The sequence below is a fragment of the Camelus bactrianus genome, chromosome 7 (assembly GCF_048773025.1).
Source record: "Camelus bactrianus isolate YW-2024 breed Bactrian camel chromosome 7, ASM4877302v1, whole genome shotgun sequence".
Lineage (NCBI taxonomy): Eukaryota > Metazoa > Chordata > Mammalia > Artiodactyla > Camelidae > Camelus > Camelus bactrianus.
This window is the reverse complement of record NC_133545.1, coordinates 22,887,705-22,897,870: the sequence shown is the minus strand read 5'-3', so window position 1 is coordinate 22,897,870 and position 10,166 is coordinate 22,887,705. Positions and strand designations below refer to the sequence as shown.

At 38.2% G+C, this 10,166-nt stretch overlaps 1 pseudogene; it reads right to left on the bottom strand.

Moving 5' to 3' along the window:
* Positions 1 to 443: 443 nt before the first annotated feature.
* On the bottom strand, positions 444 to 1,707 carry LOC105063214 (cytosolic non-specific dipeptidase-like; annotated as a pseudogene).
* Between the last annotated feature and the right edge of the window lie 8,459 nt (positions 1,708 to 10,166).

Sequence of the window (10,166 nt, the reverse complement as noted above, 5' to 3'; positions counted from 1 at the left end):
ACTACATGTTCCAAGTGTGCACGACCCTGACTTGGGGCAGAGGTGAGACCAGGAAGCACCAGGTCCTCTTTATCCCAAGTGGATGTCAACTGGAACTTCCTACAGAAGAAGTTGGGCTTTTAGGTCTCGCCTGTTTTCTGGAGCCAAAGTCATGCTGACCACTGGTGAGAATTCAGCTGTCATCTGGGTTCGTTTACCCCCAGGACTGAACGTTTATCGCTGCCGGGTACAAGTAACTCCATCCTGAGACAGGTGGGTGCTCTCAGGTCCACTTGAAGTCTGCAGAATCTGAAGACAGGAAAAGGAGCGGTTCCATCGTGTAATGGTGAGCACTCTGGACTCTGAAGACAAGAAAAGGAGAGAGTTGGGCTTACGCTTTTCTGAGAGATGGGAAGAACGTGAGGGTGGAGGGCAAACTCCCTGTGGCGGGGGTGGGGCGGTGCTCAGTTCTTCAGCTGAGACAGGTCCGTCGCCAGCATCTTGGTTCCTTCAATGTAATTTTGCCTGTCGAGCTTTTCATTCTGGGAGTGGGCTCCAACGTCAGCTGACCCATCGGACAACAGCATGGCATTCTCCCCTGTGGCCTCCTCAAACATCAAAGGCACAGGAATACTGCTACCCTGGTCAAGTCTGACTTAACACTAAAAACTGTTTTCAGGGCTCCTCTCCCAGCCATGTAAAGGGAGTGGTTGAAGTCGGACCCCCAGGTTTTCTTTCCCTCCGTGGCCCATATACACCTTGAACTTGTTGGGGCTGTGCGGTTCCGCAAACTTCTTAGTCAAGTAACTTGTGACCTGCTGGCTGGCCAGGAGTCATGTTCAGCACAAGCCTGTTGGAGAACTTGCCGATCACTTTCCAAGAAATCACGGTCTTGGCCCCCGACCCAGAGAAGTCACCTTCAGTCCGTGGAGGGAGAGGGACGGGACCGCCGTCTGTGCATCAGGGTGTCATTCTTGCAGTTGTGCAGCAGGGTCTCTGCCCCCACGTCCCTGGCGTACTCCTCCAGGTCCATGTCAGTCTTGTTGAGCTCCAGCTCCTCTTCCATCATGGGGGCCACCTCCTCGTTGATGCCGGGGATGAGGACCTTCCCCTTACTGTCCACCAGGGAGCCTGTCAGGCGATGAGGTCGGTCATGGCCTTGTGCACGGGAGCCACTGCACGCGCCCCAGTGCAGGTCTCTGTGCTGCGTTCTATCTCGATGAAAAAGTAGCAGATGTCCCGTGATGCAGGCCTTGTTCTTCACCAGCCAGTAGTTGTCAGAGTTGCAGACGTAGTCCCCGTCCTTGAAGAATGTGTCCTTCTGGGCAAAAAACAGCATGTCCAGTCCTTCAGAGCCAGATTCCTCCATGCCTTCCGGACAGAAGCGGACGCTGATGGGAACGTCCTGATTGGTTTTCTGAAAAACCTCCAGGGTGCTCATCCAGCAGGCTACTTGCCCCTTATTGTCCGTTGCTCCTCTCCCATCCAGTTTGCCATCTCATTCCACCAAGGTGAAGGGCTTGCTATCCCAGCCGTCCTCCAGGGCTGCCGGCTGCACGTCCAAATGTCCACAGATGCACGCCGTTTTCTTCTGAGGGTCTGAGCCCAGTTTGCCGAGTAAAAGAGGAGGAAGCGGTATCTCCGAGCCATCGGGGAGCTTCTGGTTCCCGATTTCCCCAGCTGCCTGATGTCGGCGTTGGCGACGTCCATCATCCTCCAGATCTCCGCCTTCTCGGTCTGAGAGGACACTCTCTGGATGGCCACGCATTCCGCAAGTTCTTAATGTAGCGAGCCTGATTCTCATCCGCGTACTTACAGGGCAGTGAGGGCCGACGTCTTTCCACCTGACCGCAGGTCTCAGAGATCCCACCTGTGGCCACTGCGCAGGTTCCACACCACGTGTCCGGGCCACAACGATTCAGGGTGGGGGTACAAATATTTTGTAGGTGTTTTGGCTGAAGTAGGGTAGGTATTGCCAAAAAGGCTTTATGTTTTTAGGTCACATTTTCCCCCGTCCTCTGGCAAGAGAAAACGCTTTTCTTGAAGATTTCTTTGTGCCTGTTGACAGTTCTGGGTTTGAGGTCTCTGGACTGCACTGTCTGGGATGTATGGGAAAACCAAGGAATTCCCTGCCTTGCCTTTCTGGGGTCTCAAGGTCCCTAGGGAACACACCTTCTGTTTCCACATTAAAGAGACTTCCTACGCCTGCCGGGTTGTATTTCTGCGGGTTTTTAGTTTTAAGGAGGAAGACTAGAGCTAATATTTCTATTTTGCCAGGAAAGAGATATAAATTTTAAAATCCCATTTACAATAGAATAAAGATATCAAATGCCTAAGAACTAATTTGTTTAATTTTCATATAATAAAAGCTATGTAAGATTTTACCTCCCAAACTACAAACTTTACTGAGTAAAATTAAAGAGGACAAAAATAAATAGAAAAACAAATACTTTGCTCATGGATTTGAAAACTCAATATTGAAAAATGTCATTTTTTTCTGTAATGGATATATAGATTAAATGCAATCCCAATCAAATTCCTAGATATATTTTCTGAGCATTAACATGGTGATTATATAAAAAAAAATTATATGGAAATTCAAATAACCTAGAGAAGTCAAGACAATGTTGAAGAAGTCATCCAAGTTGGAAGAATTATACTGAAAGATTTTAAGACCTACTAGTTGTTAATGCAGCACAATAGGTTCCCAAAGGTAGACACACATACTAGTGAAATAGAAAGCTCAGAACAGACCTGCCTATATTTATGACAAAGCTTACATATAGTGCAGTAAGAAAATGGTATTTTTAGTAAACAGTGCGTGGATAATTGTCCATCTATATGGGAAAAGTAATAATCTGTCTGTCCTCTACCCCACACAGTACTAAAAAAGCCAGATATGTTGTAGATCCTTAATGTGAAAAAATATAACATTGAATCTTTCAAAAAAAAGAGAAAAAAATCTTCATGACTTTGGAATAGGCAAATATTTAATGTGCTAAACACAATATCCCCAGCCATAGAAGTACACTAATATTAAGAACTCCTTTTCATCAAAAGACTTCACTGAGAAAGTGAATAAAGAAGCCACAGAGTGGGAAATATATTTTCAACACATGTATATAGCAAAGGAATTGTATCCAGAATAGAACAAACAATAAAAAAGGCAGACAGCCCAATTAAAAAATTAAAAAATGTATGAATAGATATTTAACAAAAATACTAGAGAAAAGTATTTTCTAGGTTTTGGAATACACATGTCTTCAAAAGTGACTTCAAGGTCCCTTCTTGGAAAGATCGCCCAGCTTCAATTATTTTCAAGGATTTTATCTTAAACCATCTAAGCTTTACTGTGGCCACTGACTACAGGAAAAGATGATGATCCTTTAAATGTTGCAGTAACAATAAAGACTGGATATTTATTTGTTACCTTGGTGAGGAGAAACTGTCAAAATACTATATAGCTAATGCTCATACGTAGTAAGTTTATCGTCCTATAGTTTTCAGATCGTGTACTGCGTGTAGCTTTCCCAGGGTCTGTTTATGATCTTCCTACACTAAGACCTCAGTTTACCTGGATTGGTGACTAGCCCCAATCTCAATTCTTGTAGATATCAGCTTCCCTAAATCCAACCGTCGAAACTAGCACCAAATACCAGGTTTGTCCTTCGGTAACACACCTACTTCTGGAACCAACCTTCTAGACCTCTCTTTTGACATTTGTGAGTAGGGACCTAGAATTATCTTCTATAATAGAATGAAAACCCAAAATCATTCACATGAGGATATGACCTAATAAAAATATGGTTTCAGTTAATAAGTTTCATGATATGTGATCAACTTGTCAGCTTAGTCTATCTCTTAAGAGATACCTGGCATAATCATGAAATTCCTAAGAGCAAAGAGAATATACTTAACTTCATTAACATTAGCCAGGAATTAGGACAAAATTATCAAGATCATTGCCCTCCTAGTAATTATTGAAATCATTTCTGAGTAAATTATATCTCAGTCTAAATAAATATCCTCTGTATTAAGAAGGAATTACAAAAAAAATGTTTAATTAATTTTCACTGAAACAAAGTAGTTCTGTAAAATGTTGTTCCCTATCCAGTTTCCTGAAATTTGGCACTTAAATAGAACTCCCCGTATACTTTTAAACCATTACATCCTCATAACCGAGTCAATTTCATAGTTCATCACAGAATTGTAAATGACTTATAAATTCACCGTTAGGGACAATTATACATTATAGTGGTTCTGAAAATCACTGGATTTTCAGTAAGACACAGCAGACACTAAATTTGAAACATCCCTTAATACACATCATATTAAAGCACAGTAACAACTTACAAAACTGCAGTTGTTCTTAAAATTCACTGAAATTCAAGTCTTACAAGAAATAATTTCTTATAAATATTTGCAGAGCATCAGTTTATAAAGATGGCCATGCTCTACAACTGTTCAACCTCATTAAGAGGATATTAAGCTCTCTTTCGTAGGAGAAATTAAATTCAGTCTCACTATATATTTTGCTGTGTATATATATTAAGATTTGATAACAGATGCTTTTTGGATAGGCTTAATCAACTCTAAATGGTGACCCAGGGACAAAGCCCTGAGCACTCATGAGCAAAATCAGTAGCTTCCCATCTTGTATGACGTGAGATGGTCAGAGAAATCAGCACCTGCTAACCTCCCTACCCCACTGACTTTACCAGAAGAGTTGCAATTCAGTTACTCCTCACATACTCAGTTAAAGAATGGAAGCCCTTTATGTGAGATATAAATATCATCTGACAGGGTATCATTTATCATTTTTCAATCATCTAACTATTATATGAATTAATTAAATGCTTAGTAAGACCATAGATGCTTGCTTACTCTTAGGAATGACAAATTTTGATTCGGGTAGAAACTGTCCAGAGTACAGTGAAACAAGCATCTTTGGGCATTGTAACTATGAAGCTTGAGCATTCAGGGGCAACTTCAGATTTGTCAGGCAGAAAGAGGAGAGAGCAGAAAAGAGGATACAGAAGGGTAGAAATAGGGACTTAAAACTAAATTTCACGTGCTTCAAAGTTGGGATATACTTTACTATTGCACAGATGTTGCAGAATCTTCTTAGAGCCGTTGATGGATTCATCTCTTCAGTCTGTATATATGCAGATCAGTAATCGTTGAGCAGCCTGATGTAGCATTTACATGCTTATATCATATTAACTGTAGCATTCATCCCACCTTTGAATATATGAAATTGCCAGAACACAGGAGAGATCCCAGTTTGCCTTTTTGTATGACAGGCTGGCTGCCCAAGCTCTGCTGTATGGGAGAGCCTCCTGGTTCATTTCTCTGTATTATAGAGATAGTCTTATGAACTTTGTGTCAGTTATCACTGGCGTTTAAGAATATATGTATGTGTATATATATATATATATATATGACTGAAACATTATGCTGTATACCAGAAATTGACACATTGTAACTGATTATACTTCAATTTTTTTAAAAAAGACCATATGAAACTTATCCTTTATCAGTGATGGCATCCGGATGAAAAAATATGAGACAAGTGAGTCCAAATTTTGTTTTTAATATCACTTTTACTTTTTTCCAACCACATTATTTTTCCCCTTCATGCTCTGCCCTAAAGTTAGAAGTGTCTCAGGTCTCAAAATAGGTTATGTGTCATCGATTTTTTTACATAAGAAGTTAACTTTCTAATTAACTCAAATTTAGAAATATATCTAATAGTTAAAGTTAAATTTACATTAAACCCATAAATAAAATACATTTTTCATCTTCCTCTATACGCTATGAAACCAACTTTTTTGGTCAAGATATTTTTCTACTTTAAGCTGTCTTGTAGTTCCATAGTGTCTTCCCTTGACCCAGCCCCAAAGGTCATCCCATAGTTGAGCCTCTACTTACTTCTCTGGCTTCTCTCACTTTCCCAAGCTCACCTTTGGTCCCTGGGACTGGGGATCTCTCTGGCTGAAATTAAAACAAATATTCGTTGAACATGTGAGTGGATCAGTTGGCTACTAAGAATTCAGTTCTCTGTCTACAAACTGAAATTGATCATACTTTAGGTTTTTATGATTCCTATCTCTTGAGTTTTGCTTATGAACTATTTCATTGTGCATGAAACAACTTAGAACTTCCTTTTCTTTAAAGTTAATATTGCAAACCCCAGCTCTAGCCTATTATATCATCATGCAATCTTCTTCACAGCCTTACACTGTACGTGAGTGATATTTCAATACAATTATCAGGAAATGAGAGAAAAAGAATACTGTCTTATTGGACATCTGTGTGTAATGGAAGAGGTCTCTTTAGGTTGAAACTGTGATGAACTTTCTCTGGGACACTGCTTTGCTCACATTACAAAGGAAGTATATCTTTCTTCGGTGTTTTTAGAGCAGAAATATGTGGATAATTAGGACACCAGAATTCTGAAACAGAAACATTTTGACTTAAACCTCCCACTTTGGGTAAGAAATGACTTAACTTCACAAAGCACCAGAGTGCCTTTTTTCGCATTTATTGAGATAAACTCCCTTAATCAAAGCTTGAAATAATGGAGTACTCTCTTAATTGTCATAAAGTGAAAGCAAATTGTCTGCAATTTTATTGTGGTAAAATACTCAGCAAGTGCCAATCTTATGGAAGTGACCTCACATTGTAATACAATGAGCTTACTTTTGCTTGCTTCACTTTAATTGCTATTCTAATTGTAAGAAAGAAACATAGTGCACATGGATGATGCCAGAGAACAAAAGAACATGTATTGGTTAAAGCTCAGGTTAGAGAACCAAAGCGATATATCACTAAATAATTAAGCAGTAAAATAAGATATGGATTGTTTATCTATATATAATTATTTCAACTTGATCCGAGCAAGATGCTTAATAACACATGTTGGTTTTATCAAAGAAGATATCTTTTTCCACCCTGGATTCCACTTACGTAGGTATTGGTAAGACTAACAGGCTATTTAAGCTGGGAATCATTAAAGCTCTATTGTTTATGATTACAGTAAGTAGATAAGTAAGTTTAAATGATAAGAAGTTAATAGTGGTAGTAGCAACAGTTAATATTTAGTGAGCATTTACCATGTGCCACTTTTCTAAGAATTTTATATATGCTAACATACTTCTTCTGTTACCTTATTCTCACAACAACTCCTTAAAGTATGTATTATTAGCCCTCTTTTCCTGATAAGGAGACTATCTCTTAATTTGCCCAAGGACATGTAGCTCTTAGGTAGCCTGCTAATACAGAGTCAGACTCAAGGGCCTCCCATCTTAACTGCCACACTGTTCTTAACTGTATCAGTGTATATACATGTTTGAATTAACCATGAGAAGCTAACTTATTATAGGCAAACTCATAAGAGAATAATTTGTGATCCAGGTGCTAATTCATTGTTTGATAACTTGTTAGCAAACTTGTATTATTCCGTCTGCCCATATCTCTTTCTGATGGAGAATTTGACACAAACTCCAAAATTAGGTTGGATTCCAATTGTTTTGTGAATATAGAATCAGAACAAGAGAGGCTAAATATTTTTAAGGGATCTTTCTATCAAGTTTCAGTAATATGATGAATGGGTCATTCATCTTGGGGTATTTTTTAGAAAGAAACAGCACTGTTAATCTATGGTTGTTTCTGGGCAATACTTTTTCTCTGAACGTCATAATATTTTCCCCCTCTGGCTTCTTCAAAATGAGTGACTAAGGATTTTTTTTTCCTTTTTAAAACTTTCTATTTCTGGCAACAGAACATGAATTCCTTTTTACTTACAATAGTTTTAAGTATCATTATGTAGTTTTTATTGTACAAAAAACTTAAGTTACACTCTTTCATACCTTAGAAAGTCAATATAATTCTATAGGTTGTAGATGAAATTCAGAAAATATTGAATCTGAAGAATGAAAATCTTGCAGAATTACCAAACTAAACATCTATTTAATGACTCAGTCTTTGAACTTATCTTCAAATTAACAGAAATTATGGAAATTCAGAATCACCAGAAGAATCCAAAACGTAGACAATTCTATTTAGTAGAGTAAATCAAGTCATGTAAAGAGATTTATTACAGTTCAAAATCCCATGCCAAATTCTGAATCACCTGTGACAGAAAAAGCATAAATGGTCTAGTAAGAAGAACAGAAGAAATGACCAGAGAAAGGTAGACTTAAGTAGCATCAAGGAGATTACCATTAATTTTTAGTGACATTAAGCATCTTTCCATGTGCCTATTGGCCATCTCTGTGTCTTCATTAGAAAAATGTCTGCTTAGGTCTTCTGCTCATTTTTTGATTGGGTTGTTTTTTTGTTTTGTTTTGTTTTGTTATTGAGTTGTATGAGTTATTTGTATATTCTGAATATTAAGCCTATGTCAGTTGCATCATTTGCAAATATTTTCTCCCATTCTGTAGGTTGTCTTTTCATTTTGTTTATAGTTTCCTTTGTTGTGCAAAAGCTTATATGTTTAATTAGGTCTCATTTGTTTATTTTTGCTTTTATTTCTATTGCCTTGGTACATTGACCTAGGAGAAAATTACTACAATTTGTATCACAGAATGTTTTGCCTGTGTTCTCTTCTAGGAGCTTTATGGTATCTTGTCTTCTGTTTAAATCTTTAAGCCACTGTGAGTTTATTTTTGTGTATGGTGTGAGGGAGTGTTCTAACTTCACTGATTTACATGCAGCTGTCCAGCTTTCCCAACACCGCTTGCCAAAGACACTGTCTTTTGTCCGTTGTATATTCTAGCCTCTTTTGTCGAAGATTAATTGACCGTAGGTGTGTGGGTTTATTTCTGGGCTCTCTGTTCTGTTCCATTGATCCATATGTCTGTTTTTGTATACCACAACTTCTTATCCAATCATCTGTCAATGGACATTTAGGTTGCTTCCATGTCTTGGCTATTGTAAATAGTGCTTCTATGAACATAGGGGTGCATATATATTTTCAAATTAGTGTTTCCTCCAAATATTTTCCCAGGAATGGGGTTGCTGGATCACAGGGTAACTCTATTTTTAGTTTTTTAAAAGAATCTCTATATTATTCTTCATAGTGGCAGCACCAAATTACGTTCCCACCAACAGTGTAGGAGGTTTCTCTTTTCTCCACACCCTCTCCAACATTTATTGTTTGACTTTTTAATGATGGCTGTTCTAACCAGTATGAGGTGATACTTCATTGTAGTTTTGTATTGCATTTCTCTGATAATTAGCGATATTGAGCATCTTTTCATGTGCTTATTGGACATCTGTATGTCTTCACTGGACAAATGTCTGTTTATATTTTCTGCCCATTTTTTGATTAGACAAATGAATTTGAGGGCAATTCAGCCCCCTGAAAAGTGCTTTGTTGGTAAACACAGACCTCCAACTTTCACTATACCACCATTATCCTACCTTCTCTTTGCCCCATTTCTGCTACTTAAGGAACAGTTAGAATTTATCTCAAAATAACATATGCCTTTATATCATTGCAAAGAATTTATGTTAAAAAGAGATAATAATATGTATTTTATGGGAGAAAATTAAAGCTTGTGTCTGAGATAACAAATGCAGTATTAGAATATACCCAAAGAAATGAAACACAAATCATTTCTACTATCCCACCCAAGTATGAGCTCAGAATTTCTCCTCTTATAAATATGCTTGTGGCTTTCTCTTCTTCTCACTCGTGTTCGGGTCTCTGTACACATAGCTGTAATTTGTTGTTGCAGCAAAATTCCTGATGTGGATCAGCAAACTGTGTTTACTAAAACTCAATGTGCAGTTCTGAGACATCACTGGAATTATTATAAAATGGTCAGTGCTACTTCGTGTTTATCCTGTTCATTTTCCACAGCTTCCACTGAGCTCTCTGGAGTCACTGGAAAGATATTTTTCACCGCAGAGCCTTAATTAAATCCAGGAAAGGATGGGTCTCTGCTGAGGTGACCTAGGATGTCTCATCTCAGGGGACCTGTAGGTTTATGTGACAGGCACTTGCAGAATTTCACCTTGGAGAAAGGAAAGAAAATCTTGAGAATGAGTTGTAATTTTTTCCTCTTTATTTTAAATATTTGTATTTTCTTAAAATTCTTTAACGTACTCCATGGCTGTTTAAATCCATTACCAATGTTCTTTACCAATTCACTGAGGCATAATCCTTCCCATTGATATAT